Consider the following 17,970-nt stretch of genomic DNA (forward strand, 5'->3'; position numbering starts at 1 on the left):
CGTTTCTTATCATGGCGACTTCCCGTGCTTTAAAACAATGCCTGACATCTAATATAAAATCTTTCTGACATAAGTGAAAACACATTTCACATTTCATTTTAGGTGGAATACCAAAAGTGATGTGAACAACAGGAAAACTAGGATATCAGAATCTGACAGTTTAATTAAAAATGAACTATTAACACTTGTGCGTAAGCAAAGGGGATTCTCTACCTGGACAACGCAATGGATTTTAGCGCTGTAGACTTAAGTTACACATTCAATTTTATTAACGTTCACTAAAATGGACTATCATAGCAAATCTTAGTGGTCCCATTAGCTTCTCTTTGTTTTACAGAGACTTTCACCTGTAATTTGCTAATTCTAATTCTGCTTGGCATAACAGGAGGAACCTGAGGAAGTTAATAGTCTGTCCTCTTTCGTCGAGGTGTTTGTATCACTCAGCGTAGATGGGTATTTGGTATAACTGAGGCTCACTGGTGACCGTGCTGCTAATCAACAGAACTGGCTTTGTGGTGAATGAAGGGCTGCTAATGAAAACTTTGAAGCGAATACTGAATTCACATCGGGTTCCCAAACCTATTTAAACTGCTGTGTACCAAAAAATGGATCAATGGGAACAAAATACGTATTTGGCCTAAAAATGTTTTTTGCGAATTGTTATGCTTTAAAATTATTCTTTTGAACTGTCTGGTGACATTTTAAAGTCCGGGAACTTTGATATGGAGCTATTACTTTAACCAGTGAGACTTTTTTTTTTTTATGTAGACCCTTAGGTAAAACAAGGAACATTTTGGAAGGTAACTGTGCAGAAAGATCTTTTGGGGCATTCATTACCTGGAAAAGAGCTTACAGATGGCTTGACAAAACTCATCCCAGTACCGACATCAGCCATCCAGAAGCTGGTGATTTGGTTTGGCTTGGGGAAAATTCTCAAATGCCTTAAGGAATACAGAGGTGTGTTACAAAGTTGTGTTATCGGAACCCAGCTATGACCGTCTTGTTCCCAATGTTAGGGTGCTGAAAGAACAGGTTACAAAATATGTGTTTTGTTAGCATGAAACCGGTGGTCTACAGGCAATGCTGTATTTTCACAAAAACCGGTTCTTGGCCTTTGCTGCCAGCAGCCTAGGGCTGGACTATCTGACTGCACGTAGGTGTGTGAAACATGAAGCTAACTGCTCCTCCAGCTCTCGGTTAAAAGGGTTGCTCCCCACGGCCGGATCACTGGGCGTTGGGGTTTTTCCTACGTTACGCAGTTATTCCCAAAGGGATGTTCCGCATGGCGATCCCAGCCTCCCGACGGCTCTCCCAGCGGCGGGGACTGCGGCCGGTGCCGACCGCCACAGGGCGGCCCTGGCCGCCTCCGGGGGCCGTTTCGGGGCGAATCGCCAGCGCTCGATGCTGCCGCCTCACCGCGACCGCCTCGCCCGGCACCGCCGCTCCCTTCGCCACCGGGGACACCGCCGGGGACACCCCCGGACCCCGCGGCCTCCGCCCGGCCCGGCCCGGCCCGGCCTCCCGCTGCGCCCAGCCCGCGGCAGCCGCCAGCGCCGCCCAGCGGCCGCGCCGCCCCGCGGGAGCGGCTGCGTGTGGGCGGGCCGCCATCTTGGTGCGGGCCCGCTCCCGCCTGGGCCGGCCGCGCCCGGGGCTGGGCGCTGGGCCGAGGGGTGGCCTCGGGCCCCGGAAGGGCTGCGCGCTGGGGGCTGCCGTGGGTGCCGTCGGCCCCGGAGGCTGTGCGGTCCGACCGTGGGCTCCGCCTGAGGTAAAATGACACCCACGCCTTTCCCTCAGTGGGTCCTTCGGCCCGACAGGTCTCACAGATGTCCCCGTGCTCCGAGATGCTCTAGGGATGCTATCGATCACCTGCTGATGCGAAATACTCTCTTGCACAACCTTACTTTATTTATCACCCACTTTTTTTTTTTTTTAATTAAGTCAATGTGCTCAGAGCAGCGCTGTTGAAATAAGCAAACTTGGCTGGACGTCGCTGTGCCCGTCTTTGAGCGGGGCCCTAGCACAAGGCCTCGTGTGCTCCGATCACAGCAGGGAACGATGCTGATGTTGTACATAACCCTCTCTACGTTGTTTGGTGGGCAGAGAAGACTACACCTCACTTCCTCCCCCCCTCCAGATTTGTCGTTACAGCTGTAATAGGTATTTTAGAAACAGCAATGATGAGCCCTAGTACAGGCGTTCCTCTTTTCCGAAGTTCAGCAGGACATTTGAACTGGCTGGTGCACCTGGCTCTGGAAGCAGCCAGAAATATAAAGTCATCCTCAACGACAACTGACATTATTACAGCGTAGTTTATTAGTGATTCATTTTGTGCAGCTTAGTGGTTGGTTTGTCACTTGCTTTCTATATTCTGTAATGTAATTATTTATCCAGTGGCACCTTAGACTTTATGTGCTATTCACAAATCAATCCACCTGAGCTGCCTTTGGGAACTGAAAATTCCAGCTTTAAATTCTTACTCTTTTCTGTAGCTTTCAGAGCTAAACATTTCATTCCCCATTTTGCTCTATTTTGGTTTGCTTCATATTCTAACATTAGTGGTAATGAATATATAAAGTACTTTGTGTATAAGCGGTGTTAGTTAGCTGTGTTTACAAGCAGCCCACATAATCATGTTAAATCAATATTAAATGTGTGCTACTGAATAGTTGTCTTTGGGATGCTGATGGTCCCAATTTAATTTAAACTCCATCCCACTAGTGCTTCAAAACAAAAACCTCAGAGGAAAACAAATACAAAATCAAATCCCCAAAGGAATAATTCCAAATGGAATAACAGATCTTTCATAATTGGCCCACAGTGGCTTCATTTAGGTGGATATACAAGCGTGTGGTATGCGACAGCAAACAGTCCAAAGCCTGGTCACTGTCCACTGTCTTACAGCTAGCAGATGGCAACCACAGAGAATGGGTTTTGAGATATTTTTTGTGATAAGAGAGTTTGTTTATTTTAACTAGGAAAATATGAGAGGCTGGTTGGAGTTACGATATTTGGTGTGAGGAAAATATTTAAATACTAGAAGTTTCTTCAGAAACCCAGTTTGCCCTTACCCTGATGCAGCTGTGCTGCTGGTGGTTCTGTTTTGCAGGATGGCCAAGAATAGATAGCATGAAGGCGAAAGAGGGGTGGCAACAAGGAAACCTGAAACTTTCCTCTGGACCTTCTTGGTATTCAAAATGGAAACTCTTAAATCATCTTCTAGTTATAATGAGAGCAAAACATTCTCCCTTGAATTTTTCTGTGCTGGGCTTGTGTTCAAGGGCTTCTGTTTCTACGGCTGGGGCTGTGTTCAAGGTGAGGGGGAAAACAATGCAGCTGAACTAAATTGCCTAGTTGGGAAGTTGCATGTTGTTGCAGGGAGCAGTGCATCAAGTGGAAACCAATTCCAGTGTCCAGTACTCACTGGAGGTGTTCTAATGTTATCTCTAGTTGTTCATAAGGCCTTACAATGTGTTAGAAGCTACTGTATCCAGAAGTTGTCTTCTGTGCATTATAGTGGGGAAGCAGAAAGGTCATACCTGCAAGTGAAGTGAGAATTCTCCCTTTGAGCAGAACAGCAGGCAGGGACCCTTGTTCGTACGAGAATATCTCTGCTTTAATAGGTTGAATATCTGAGGAAAAACTTGGGACGTTATTTATAGGGACTTTTATTTGTGGCTTGATGAGGCTTGCAGTTTGTGGTTATAGATCAACAGGTCAGTTTTAGAGTATTGTGGTGCTGCTAAGTTGAAGTTTCCTCACGTCCTTACACCAAAAACGGTGCTTAAGAGATACAGGTCGTGCCTGGCAAGCAACAGGTCATGTGAACCTAGGTCTCTGGTGTGTCCTTTTCTTAGGGGTTGTGTTGTCTTCCATTTGCAGCCAAGAGGGTTCTAGAGGCTGCACAGCCATTCTTATCTGTTTTATGTGAGTGAGTTATTAGGGAAGGGGAAGAGGAGAAAGTAAAGGCAGCAATGTAGGTTTGTTGAAATTATTAGTAGCATCCAAACGTACATTTTAAATGGTGTTGTGTGTCTACATATATATGTGCATGTATAATAATAATTTGTACAACAGTGAAAGAAAGGAAATGGCAAATTTAGCCAGCATTTCAAATGTGGAAGGTGTATGGTTCTTGTTTTCCTCTGAAGCTGCCTGCTGTATTGAAACCTACCAGTAATACAACAGTGCAGCCTTAGTGATGGGGTTTACTTTTATTTTGGGATTTTGATTCAGCATATGAAAAGTGAAAAAATATTAGCTAAAATCAAGAGAGAAAACAAAATATATTATACTTTCTGTTGTCTTTTGAGACACTGCAGATAGGCATTTTAATTGAATTGTGTTTGACTTGGCTTTGAGAGGGAGAGAACGTAAAATAGCTTAGCAGAGCAAGAAGTTTTGAATTACCACCTAGCCTCTGTGCTAACCTGCATTTTAGAATTATTTAAGTGCAGAATTGTGTTCTGAGTCTCGCCATTCCCAAACAAATCAGATTGCTAATACTAAAGAGGGATGCAAATGGTGTACAAATACAGCAAATAAGTAATTTGACACTTTTCAGCCCAAGAGAAAGCCTGACTGGCTAATAAATTTGCATACAGACTACACAGATGCTGAGTATTTTTCCTTAAATAGTGATAATAACTTCTTGTAGTAAATACCTTTATTTCAACTTGGCCAGCAATGACAAGTAATGCAAGTTATTTTTGTTGTTGCTATAAACTCTTTTAAGTATTTATGGCTTACTCTCCAAAGTTAAATCACCATATTCTCATCTTCATTTCGGCTTCTTGTGAAAGTGGTGATGAATAAATGCTTCAATGTAGCCTCCTGGGGTCTATGATACATTATAAAGATCCAGTGTTTAGCAGATATAGCCAAAAATAGCGTGGGGAAACCTCAAGTCTATCGAGACACTTAAATTTTAGCTAGTGATGGGCCCCCATAAAAAGCCATGGACTTAAACATCTGTGAACTTAAGTTCAGATTCAGATCTGTTTTTATTTTACAGCTTCCTCTTAGTCTTTGTAAGCAGAACCAAAACCATGGTTTCAAGTCTCTTTTGTCCTGAGGATTAGATGTGTGGGCTTGTACTAAATCCAGATTTGGTGGTTTAGGCTTGTGCTAGTTTCATCTTTTTTTATTATTATTTATTTAAACGAAATAAAGTATGAACACCACTTTAGCAGCTGGCCATATAAGCTGCCGTTTTACCATAGCTAAATTAGGATTCTCAGTTAAACTGTAAAATAGGTCCGTAGGAAAGGGAAGAATACAAGATGCTGCCCTGAGACAGTTGGCAGGTGGCAGGTTGATATAGCATTTTCCTCCAAACCTGTGCTGGGCCCCGCAGTCTTGACTTGAAACCAAGTACTGGAATGATCATATATTATTACTGTTGAGCAGAGACTCCTTACAGCATAGGACAACAGTTGCATACGTATCAAGTGCGTGAAGGAATCAGATTAGATACACTAGTGATTTTCTGTTATAAGCAAGTATGTAGACAGGGAATTTGTAATTGCAGTTGGTTTTCTGCAGAAATTGTTGTATTCTATTGCATTCTTTTCACAGCAACATTAGGGAGCTCTTTCAATTAGACATCTTTTGAAATTGGTTTAAAAAGCAATATTCTTCTTAGTTTACAAATAGACACTGGAGCCAGGGTAGTGGTTTTGTTTTGCGTGGTTGTGGGGAATTGTTCAATTCTCCTTTCTGAGTCCTCTTTCTCTAGGTCAGCAGCCAGCAGTGAGGAACATTAAGTAAAAATAAAACTCCTATTTTTAGTTCAGCTACATAATACCCTTTTTATAATACTGAAATTTCAGCTACTACCTGGCCCCTTTCAGTTCAATGAACCATCTCTCCTCTGTTAGCCCTCATTGCTCTTTTTTCACACCTGCTCCATTTGATTCTTTTGCAGTTATTTCTGTAGTTTTGGGATGCTTTTCCAAGAAGGCTCTTAATTCTGCACAGTGCTGACAGCTATCAATTCAAGCGGGGAAGTAAGGGAAAGTAGTAGGTAGCAGGGGATACTCAAAACTTGGCATAATTCATTCTCAGAATTTTAACACCACGGAACTCTTACGAAAAAAAAAAGAAGCTGCAATCATAATGATGTATCAGTTTCTGCAACATCCAGATAAATGTTTGCTTTTGGTTTCAATCCCTTATGATTACTGAAAATAAGATGCTTCAACTGCATTTTCCTCAGGATGATACATGACACCAATTTTCTTTCCCCCCCCCCTTTTGTTTTGTATAAGTTTTAACACAGCTCACCACACTAACAATATACCAGTGAGAGGGAGACAAAGAAGGGCATATAATAAACATCTCATGGCTAGCCAATAAGCTGCCTACTATTTGGAAGTGAAATTGTTAAAAATGTGTTGAAAACCTCAGAGTCTAGCTGAAGTCTGGGGTTTTGGCAAGTAAAAATGGCCCTCAGCACAGGACCTTAGGAAAAATGCATTTGCGCAAAGGCAGTTGTTACCCTGCCCACGGTCTTGGAGATAAGGCAGTAATTGTAACAACAGGAATAGTTCCAAAATACTTAAAGAGTTAGAAGGAAATGTTGATGTGCTACTGTGCATGGCTCTGCCGCCATCATAGAGTGGGCTGCAACATGGTAATATCACTGTGGTTAAATCAAAACTAATGCAGAAAAATTCCCAGTTAGAAGAAGCTTATGAAACCAGATAGACACTATTATCCACCAAGGATCAGTCACTGAAAATAACTTTTGTAAAACATTTTATTTATTTCCTCCACATGATGTATCTCACTTGAAAGAAATGAAATGACTTGTAAACCTACTGCTTTTCAACTGGGTTGAGTCATACTAGAGACTGATGAGGAGTTGGATGGGGGCGGAGGAGGAGGGAATGTAATTCTGGTAATGTGGAGACCTTGTCATTGTGTGGCAAAGTTTGAGTGTTAAGAACCACGATTATACTTGAGAGAAATTTTTGCATGATCTGTATAATACATGATGCCAGATATACTGTGCTGGGTTGTGCTGTGTTGGAAACTGAATAAATAGATTGAGCAAGTAGTTAGCTAGGCATGGCTTGTTTGTTATAGCAGAGGTTGCAAAGTCTGATGGCTGGAAACAGCCATGCTTCAGCAAAATGGGGAGCTGCTTTAAGAGGCAAAAGTAACGTAAAGCCACAATTTAAAAAAAAACAAGCAGCAAACCCTGTTTAGTATTGCAGTATCTGTGAGAGGAGAGAAAGGTGGCAGGGTAGAGATCTGCAGAAGAGGAATATTTGAGGGCGGTCAGTCCCTGCTTGAGGAGAGACCACACGAGTGAAGGAGTTCACCAGAAGGGAAAAATAAAAAATGTGGAAAAGTGGTAGAGTGAGAGGAGCTCCTTGGAAAATGTCCACAGTGTGTGAAGGGAGGAGGAAGAAGGTAGCTCTGAGAAGAAAGGCAGGGAGGAAGCCCGCTGAGTATACAACTGTGTACCAAGCTGAAGTTTTAGTGAGAGATGGGTAATCTGTGATGTCAAAGATCTCAGTGGAGGCTTGTAAGAGACGGTAAGGAGAAGACAATGTTAGGTCTCAAATTTAAAAAGTCTATCAGTGATGCCTGTGATGGCTGTTTTAGGAGAAGCTAGAAAATGCATTTCTGTAGACCTGAGGTGGAGACTGTTCTGCGCTCACAACAGCTTCCTGAGTGAATAAATTCACGTTTTTAACCTTCTTTACCTTTAACAAGTTATGATCATTTCATGTCTTGTAACAGACATCCTCCAGCTATTCATTAAATGACTAATATTCTTGCACTTTATACAGCCATGAATAATGTGTGTTAGATGTGACCATTCCTGGCAGAGCTCCAAACTCTGTTTCTGCAAAGAAGCATTTGTTTGCATTCTACTTAATAACAATCAAGGGAATGAAGATACTGCTAGAGTATTTTTTTTTAATATTGGGAATGTTTGCTGCAACATAATACATTCACTGCTCCTTGCATTCTCCTGAATTATTTTTTTTAATGACAAACACCTGCCTCCTTCCTGATCTCCCTTCCTCCATTCACCTTTCACTTTGAGCAGAATCCTTTCCAAAGCAATCAGCTGGACCTGACACAAGTACAAATATGCTAAATTATGCCATTGTTCTTCTGTTTTTCTGAAGTTGGGTTTTTTTTTTCCCCTTGTTTAATGCATACCCGTTTGATACTGTCTTCTTGGCTTTGTGGTACATGGTGCATACATATAGTATAGCCTTTGAATTATTTCTGTGTATTTAATTTCAGTATCTCTTTTTGGCTTGCTTTTCATAAACTTTGCAAACAGTTCCAAACTGGTGAAGTTTTCAAACCTGGTGCTTTACTTGTTTCTATAGCCTGAAGTGCCAACTTAGTATAGCTACATCTGCATTTGCAATTAAACATCTTCACTTAGAGACTGGTTTAAGACCGGAGAAAAGTAATATGGAAAAGACAGAATTCAGAGACAGCATGATAATTCCTTTCATTAATGTTAGAGAAGAAGAGTTCATGGAGGCAGTGAAGGCTTCAAATATTTTCTTCGAATTAAATGAAAAACTGCTATTGCTCTAGTGCAGAAAACATGACAATAAAATGGGAATACGCTGCTTGCTTTTGCACACATGCATTCTGCCTGCTGTGGATGAAAGGTCCGATAATGAAAAAAGTGGGTGAAAACAGTTTGCATCCCTGTATCTTTGATTCATTAAGGTAGCTAGTGCACCGAAAGGGACTGAAAATACTTCTCCATAAGCAGAGGGAATATTTACAAACACAGAGGATGAATAATTTCTTATGGTGGTAGAACTATTCAAGCTTGTCTGTTTCTTAGGCACTAAGAGAATAGATCGGTTTTGTTCCCTGTGAAAAGGGGTCAGTGCCTATCTGTTGGGTTGTATTAACCAGTGTTATCAGATTAAACTGGAGGAGAAATTTCACCAGTAAGGCAGCTGCTCCGCTGTTTCTGGTGTATTTGAGGAATATGACTGGAACACTGCTTTGGTTTTTCCTTTAAAAGTCTTGATTTTTTTATGAGTATCCTAAAAATTAATAAGATACAGGAGAAACACAAATTCCATTTGATATTTGAATATGTATGAGAAAGAGAAGGCTATCTTAGGAGACAGCTGCAAATAAGAGAGAGTCTTATTCACAGGAAATTGGGAGCACAGTTCAAAGAATATATTTAAGAAAGTCAGCAGCATTGAAGCAGCTAGAAAAGCATATGTGGTGAGAGAATACTATGCTAATAATAAATAGAAATACAAGGCTACTGCAACCAGTAATAACACAGAAAACCATATGTAACTGTCTTCCACTGAGATGGATATAATGGCAGAGATGAAGTAGAATTTAAGCTTGAGATACAAACTGTGGCTTCAGAATCCAGAAGCCGTTCATTAAGTGTCTTGGAAACTGAGAGCCTTTGAGATACTGCCTCTTCCTTGAATGATTTTCTAAAACTTAAAGTACCACATGAATTGCAGAGAAAACTGTTCTTCTTTTTTTGTCTTAAAATTAGGAATCTTAAAAATTATTTCCTGTCCTAGCCGGAAAATTTCTGACTTGTATTCAATGAAACTAGTAGGTCAAGAAGCATAAGCTCATCTTGCAATAAGATAACTTGGCAGTATTATGTCTATGACAGGTTACTATCATTCCGGTCATTTCTATAGTATATGAACAAACAGCTTAGTATCCAACTGTAAGATGATCCCAGAACACATTAAATTCACCGATTCAGTTGATCGATAACGCAGTCCTAAAATCCTTGCTCTGCTGAAACACAGTCTGTCTAGCTGAATGAATCTACCAGAGAAAGACTTACTGGCAGTGATAGCAACATAAATGAATTTAATAAGGAAGAGGTAATAAATACTGAGGCCTTTATACAAATAAAAGTTGTCCTTTGTCTTTGCTATGTGCTGAGAATACATGATGAAAAATATTGCTAGAATTTTATGGCTTGCTACCAAATACATTTATAATTTGAGGTACTGCTTTGCTATGTATCCTCCAGGTTTTCAATTCTAAATTTTTCCTGAATAAAATTGGGTTCTGGAAATCTGAATGATTGTTGTCATTTGCAAGAGCAATTGTGTAATCACATCTTGCAAATTAGATGGTAAAAAATTCATTTTGTGGAGGGCAGAACAATGTATGAATTTGTTTCACAAAAGCTTTCTTCCACCACTGAATATCATGATACCTGTATAAAAAGAATAAAAGACCAGTACTACACAAAGACAGACGTGTGGACCTCTGAGCCCACATAGAAAACCTGGTTTTCTTCAAAGGGCTGAAGATCCCGAGAGCATTAAAATGCCATGAAAGCTTTGGTTTTGAATACCGTTTTGGAATGCCTCTGGAGCAGGAAGAAAAACAGTGGTGAACAGGCAGGACTTGTAAAAGGTAGGCCCCAAAATCTGTGTGTGATGTTCTAAACACCAAGTTCTTCACTGGCACATTCTTTCCCTTTCAGCTGAAATGAGGCATGGAAGAACTGAAGACTGGTCTGGAATTCTTCAGTGCTCTGCTGCCCAGGACACTTTATAATCTGCACAGCATTCCCTTGCCCTTTTTCCTATCTTTAGAGCCTTTTGGGGAGAAAAAAATTCTGATTCATATTGTGGATTTCTGCTTCCACATGGAGATTTTGCGTCCTTGAGCTTGTGGCTCTAAGGGAATAAATTTGAATGATAAAGCAGAAAAGACTTATTTGTCCCTCTTGTCCCAAATGCTTAGTCATTAAAATGCACCAGCCTTAGAAAATTTTATGTGTGAAAATTTTGTCATATTGTGAGGCAATAATATTTCTTAAGTGATTGAAGTGAAGCATGAACTTAAATGGTAAAAAAACACTGCTCCAGAAAACCTTCTGGTTGGTTAAGTAGGATTTTTCCCTCAACAGTAGTTCAGAATCTGGTCTGTTTCTGCAGACCATTTTTTGATGTTAATTCATGTCTTGCATATGCTTAAGTAAGACTTGTCTGCTCTGGTGTTGGATGTCCTAAAGGCTCTAAAGGTTCTCATTTCAGTTGTATAACTAGAGAAAAGCAATAAAATTAACAGGTATATGTCTCCTTTAATTCAACTGTGGAAAAATCCAGTTTCTCCATCAATTTGAGTGACAGCTTTGGATAAGAAATTATCATGTTTATTTTCCTCCCAGTCATGTTCCTCATTGCTAAAGGACGGGTGAGTAGATACTGTTTCTCTGCTGGTGATGTTTATGGCAGCATAGAAAATTAGCTTTGAATAGGTGTATTTCTGAAATGTATGTTTTTCAGTCCCTGTCAGGAATTGGAATTTGTTGGCTGTTACGGTTTTAGTTGCTAGTTAACATATTTTCGTGTTTTATTCTTAGGACCTGTGTCACAGATGCCTGTGGCTCATCAACAGGTGCTCTGTGCATGTTTTGCCTGGTAAAATTTGTACAAAAATTAGGGTTGTACACAAACTCCTGTTTGTCATGCTTTTTTGGTTTCAAATGAGAATGGAACCACAATTCTAGAAGTTGTTGTCCTGTTTGAAAATAGTTAAACCGAATTGTACAATTTATTCTACACAGAAATAAAATTAAAGCACATAAAGATCCACTTACTGCTCCTGTCAAGTTCTCCATTAATGATGGCACATTAAGAAGAGGAGGAACATGCTATTCATTGTTTCTTTACAGTTAACCTAAAGCAGTTACTCTTGATTGGAATTTGGAAAAAGCAGTGATGTCTCTAGGGAAATATTCTTGACTTGATACTTAGTGCCCCTGAAACTGTATAATTTTCATGCATTCTCCTGAATTTTATCCTTTTCTAAACTCTCTTAGTTTTGGCCCTTTCCCCTTTTTCTGTATCTCCAGTTACTCCATATTAAGTAGATATCAAGTAGCTTTTGATACGAATGTGTGCAACAGGAAACTTCCTCTGTTGCCTGACGCTTTAAGAATTATATACCATATTGTGATGTTGCCACTAAGACTTTCTAGACTAATGTGACCCATTTTGTTTTTCAAGCAGAATGCAATGATCTTTGAGTTTCCCCTTGCCGCTTTTCCTTCTGATATTTCACTGTAATTCTGGAGAAGGAGGAATAGGAGGCCTTTTTAGATAATCACCACAATTTCCTGTGAAGGAGAGTTTTTGACTTCCCCTCAAATGTGTGCACATCTTACAGGCTTATTAACCTTTAAGATAGACAAAACTTTTCTTGTGCAATGGTGCGTAAGGTGCATAAGAATAGAGGCCAACCCTTATAACCTTTCCTCTCTTACTAGGTACGAAACTTTAATAGCAAGTGTTAGGTCTTTCAAGTCTTGGCTGTTTGTCTTAGTGCTGTTCTCTTTCCCAGTGTACCTGTGTTGTTGATTATAGCAGCCATCAAGGCATGTTGAAATGATCAGTGTGAACTACTGTCACTGCTGAAGGAGCAATGTGTGTGGCTGTGTTTTGCCTCCATGACAGTCTCTCCCCTAACGTTTGCTGCTTCCAGACACATGGGGTGCCAGGCCGCGTAAGCTGTTTTCCTTGGGTAGTTGTGCATCATGCCTAATTTTTTCCCTACTTCTCTCCGAGCTGGCAGTGATTCCAGAGGCAACAAAGCAGTTCATTGACAATCATCCAGGAAGAATTGCTTTGTTTTCTTTATTGAACTGTGAGTTTATAACACAGAGACTGGAATGGGCTTAGTTCTAGTATGTTAGAACAGCCTAGAGGGTTTTCTGTGCTATACCAGCAATCTCCTGAGTACCAATGGTACCATCCCTACTGCAGTGTAAATCGCTGGGTAGCTCAGCATACCTTTTATTTAGCTGAATATAAATAAACAGCAGGATACTTGAAAGAAATAACACTCCAGAGAAAACACAATCCTAGTGCAATTAGAGCATTTCTATTTAGATAATTGCTCACTGAAATTATAAGCTTGGATCCAATCCTCAAAGGATACAGAGAATTGGCAGTTCCAGGATGATCTGCTTCTTTCACTCTTCCCCCCCCCCCCCCCCCCCCAAATGAAGATCTTTCTTTCTCAAACCCTAAATGCCCTAAATGCAGGGGTGGGTTTTGGGGGTTTTTTGGACTTTTTTCCTGCTATAGTGGGAGTGATACTGAAAATGACAAAATAGCAAAGGATGCCCTGGAGATAATCTAATTTTTGAGGGAATCTGTGTAGAGGAGTGATAACAAGCATGGTAATTTACTGCTGCTTGAAAGAAAAACATGACCACATGCAGTTACAGAGGGGCTTGCCCTAATTATGGGTGCAGACAGGGTGGTCACTAGGGTATTGGTGAGACAGGCAGTAATCTCCACAAACAAGTATTTACCTCAATGAGACTGTTCTCTTCTACCCTCTCTTTTATAGCACTATGCTTTTTGTGAATATTTTTTTCCATTTCTAAGAACTGTAACTTGGTGCTTAGGCTAGGAGGTAGAAATAGGGTTCTCTTCCTGACTGTGCTATTGACTTTGGATGTGAATTTAGGCAGGCTATTGCCATTTCTTTGCATCTTTTCCCATATCTATAAAGTGGGGATTTCCAGCCATGGGTAGAGTACTTTGAGTTGCTTCACATGCTTTGATTTTATTTCTTTCTTTGCTTCTCTGTTTTTCAATTTTTTTTAAATCCTGACATTTTCTGTTGAACTGATGAGAAGTTAGAAAATTGGAAGTACAAAGAGACTTCCGTGATACACCACTCAGCAGAGTGCTCTGAAAAAACAGTGTTTTGGCCAGAAAGAAACTGATTTGAAATACTCATGTGTAAAACAAATCTCCCCTGTAATCCATGTCACTGTTTTGTTCAGTTGTGTTTTCTTAAATGTCTCCTCAGTTCTCTGTTTGAAGTGCGTTTTATGAGACGTGTTTGCACTTGCAGTTTGTAGAAACACTTGCTGCCTTGAACACCTGCCAAAAATATTTTTTTAAGGATGGGACTAGAATAAAGATCTTAGGGTATGTTGCAGTTCATAAGATTAAAATCAGAAGTTTTTAAAAATAGCATTTCAACACATGAATTACTGAAAAATGGTTGACTTCATCAATAAAGCAAAATGTGAAGCCAGTAAAGATGTGTATGAAGTTTCCTTATTGATATTGAAAACTGGCTCTGTATTTATATGAGAAGATTCCAGATCAGAAAAATCAAATTTTGCCCCGTGCGTGGCTTACAAATACTTACTGGCTAGAGAAGTAAAGTATGCCTTGAAATATTTTTTTCTGTGTGCAGTTTTTTTCTGCATATTCTAGAGCTCAGACTTCTTTTGCAAATACATGAAAAAAATGGGTATGCAGTTTCTGTGCATTAGGCCTCTTCCCCAGCTCTTTAACATTTACGGGAAGAGAAAAAGTGTGGGTGTGAAAGTATGGGGGCAGTCTGAGAAAGCGCTCTTCAAATGGTATGGAATTGTGTCATTCTGTCTCATAAATTACATCCTCAAACCGTCATTTACTTCTTAATCCTACTTTTGAATGATGAATATTCATCTAATCTGTTCTTGATTCTCCATGTAACTCCCATTACTGAAGAACATCTTTCCACCACCACAGAAAGGCACTCTGAATTTCACTCCTGAGGACCACTGAGACTCAGATTGGCCGGGGCTTGCTCTCCTGTGTTTTGAACAAAACTGGAAGGTCTGGGTGCAGGAGGAAGAGATGAAACTGCTTGTTTTCCTTTCCACTCTAGAGCGTGATGGTATGTGTCAGTTCCAGTCCCTAGCATGAAGTAAAACTGATACAGGCTGAGCCTCTGCCTCAAAGGACTGGTTTTATTGATTTGAAATTGGTAAAACATAGCGTCAGTCTGCTCAGTATCCTACCCATTCATGGTCTGTTTGACACTGCCAAATGGGCACAGAGTAAAAGCTGCAACAATTGAGGATTCTTCTGAGCTGAGGAAATGTTTGTTGACAAATTTCCTTGATTTTAATTTTGAATCATACTGTGAGATCAGGGCACAGCAGACTTAATGGCTGATGAAGTCATGCATGTTTTCCTTTGTTGCTTGTGGTCTGCTGAATGTTCGGTTGTATTACTGCAGGACACAAGTTTATGAAGTTAATGTGTTGTTATCAAAGCCTTTTAGTGTGGCCATTATACACCTCTTTCTTTCCTCCTCTTTAGCAGTCCGCATGAGCTGTTTATTGTATCTGAATGATTGTGATAGCATTTAGTTAGGGTATGAACAATAGCGGAGCTGGTTTCATTAACAAAGGGCACACAGAATCCATGTCTAGGTCTGATTCCTTCGTTCTTAAACTTGTATCAGTATAATTCATGTTTAAGTGGTTAACTTCTGATTTACTTGAGCTCAAGTGAAAGCAGATAACAGGTTCACAGACTGACACTATTCGTGTTGATAGGAAACCATTTATATTGCTGCCAAATTGTTGGCATTTTTTATTACAGTGGCAGTGAATAAAAGACAGAGTAAATAATAAATTCCACTACTTATAATATGTGAGAAACTGGGACATCTTATAGTAGCAGCCCGAAATTAATTCACAACAGTCATTTATCTTCATTTTTTCTACAGAGATTGGGTGAACATTTTTAATACACATAGCTTTATATGGGCACTGATTATAAAATATTGTTACCTTTCTTATTGTTAAAACACTCTTCACTGATTATATAGTATTTGTCCCAGAGAGGAGAATAGTAGAAGGGCTCCCACGTCAAATTTTTATTCCTAGCTTCTCGAAAAGTATTAAAAACCCCCCTCAAACTCATGAATCTAAACTTAGGCTGCGAGATTGCTACGTTTCTGCAGGGATTGTATCACAGATGAAGCAGGCTTTCTCAGGAGGGATTATACCTCATTACTTGGGAAAGTTAATTGGTAGTGCAAACCCCACAGAAGCATCCACCTCATCTGCAGACACAAGATACCTCAGCTGTCCACAATAACCTCATTTGCTAGTCTTAAAACGGAAAAAGGAGAGAGGCTTGTGCACTTAAATATTATGAATTTAGCAAGGGTGAGTCTATAAGCTGCTGAAGCAAATGATTCCATTTGGTGGGTTACTGAATGCTGGCAGGAATCACATTTACTGTCTCACCTCATGCTACACCACAGTTCTGCCATGCATCTTTTCAATTGAACGCTCCTTGGGGGAGCACTGGGCACAGCATTGAGGAGCACACACACACGGAGCATTGTATGTGGATGTTCAGGGAGGGAGTTTACCACCAAAACCAGCTGCAGACTTCTCTGTGTTATCAGATTCCCATGAATTCATATGGAAAACAGTGGGACTGCCTGTATGGAACATATACAAAAGATGGGAGTCAGAGGAACCTGGACAAACCAGCATCTTCTATCATATCGTATAAAAGGCTGCCTGATAATTATAACAAAGTACCTGATTTTCCATTTGCATAGACTTTTCTGAAATACAGCTTACTTTTTCTTTCAGTGTCCTTTAATACATATGTTGGTATTGTTACTAGAACAAACAGAGGCCTTTTATTTCTGTACATCTGTGGGGAAGATCCCCTGCTCTGTTCAGCATCCAAGCTGAATGGATATTAAAACTGGTGCTGACAATATCACGTCATCACCAGTTCTTTCAAATGGAGCTTGTGCTCATCACAACATTGAGTTTTTCTTACATTACTGCATTATAGAAGGCATAAAATTACTGGTGCAGGAAAGAGGCTGGATTTTGTGTGAAAATAAAAGCAAGGTTGTATTAAAATAAGACAACATTTGAAAGAACAGCAGAGGCTTCTCAGCATTCACTGCTGTAGCTGTTGCTGCCTCTTAGAGACAACTGGGTATTACATGCCTGGGAAATCTCTACCATTCTTCAAGGTTTTTATGATTCAGGTACTTCAGACAGGTTTTGGGACACAGGGCTTGCTTTCATGACTAGGCAGTTTCAAGAAACTGCAGAGAATGGTGCTGAGTCATGGCACCAGCAGCGCTTGCTCAGGCTGCAGTTAAAGGCCTTTGTTTCTTTGTTGTCCAGCAGTTTGTACCCGTGCAAAGTACAGGTAGAGTGTCACTAAATCAGAAGGGTTGCTTTCACAGGGACAGATTTATTGAGATGGGGTGAAGGGCCAAGAGGTGTGGATAGTTAGGGCCTGGCGGTCGGAAGATGTCGTGCTGTACGGAAAGGTAGGCCCCCCCTCCTCTCCTGATAACCAGTAGCGTTTAGCCCATAGGTGTAAGCAGACGGAAGTGACGCTGTAAACCTAAGCTATATAATACTGTGCTACCCGTCAATAAACGCCATTTGCCGTCCACCACATTGGTGTCTGCGAGCTGATGGCCCGAGCGGCCTGGGGTTGGTCGCCGTGCCGTTCCTGAACCAGGTCGCCACGCCAACAAAGGCAACAAGTGGTGCCGAAACCCGGGAAAGACTCGCCTGGAGTCGGGTGAACGGCGGCCGGAGCGGCGGGACCAGCCCGGCGGGGAGGACGCTCCCGGACCAACAAGGAGGATGGAAGCCCTTGTGAAGGTCGTATCGCAATTACATAAGCAGTGGGGAATTGATTGTAAGCCCAAAGATTTTACGCTCGCAGTTGCGAGGCTTTTGCAAATTGGGGTCATTGACCAGCCGGTGGATATTCTCCACCCTGAGGTGTGGGATAAGTGCACTAAAGCGTTAGCCGAGGAAACGATGTCCTCGGGTTGTGGGAAAAAGCTTAAGTCGTGGGGGAAAGTCGTGCAGGCCCTGCAGAAAGCTATACAAGAGCAGGAGACCTGGAAGGCGGCAAAGAACTGTTTGTTAGCTACCCCAAAATTGGGAATCGGGGCAGCTACACAGACTTCGCACCCCCCAGACGATAACGGTTCTGCTGAGCCTAAAAATCAGCAAGAGGGCGACACGTCCCCTCAACTCCCGGACCCCGATCCGCTTACGGAGGGAGAGAAACAAGCTAAATCCTTCTGGGGCGGGTTAGCCGAGGAGGCTAGGGGCGCCGCGAAAGAAACAGAGTCTGATAAAGTCTGGGCCACACCACCGCC

The sequence above is a fragment of the Opisthocomus hoazin genome, chromosome 12 (genome assembly GCF_030867145.1).
Source record: "Opisthocomus hoazin isolate bOpiHoa1 chromosome 12, bOpiHoa1.hap1, whole genome shotgun sequence".
Taxonomy (NCBI): Eukaryota; Metazoa; Chordata; class Aves; order Opisthocomiformes; family Opisthocomidae; genus Opisthocomus; species Opisthocomus hoazin.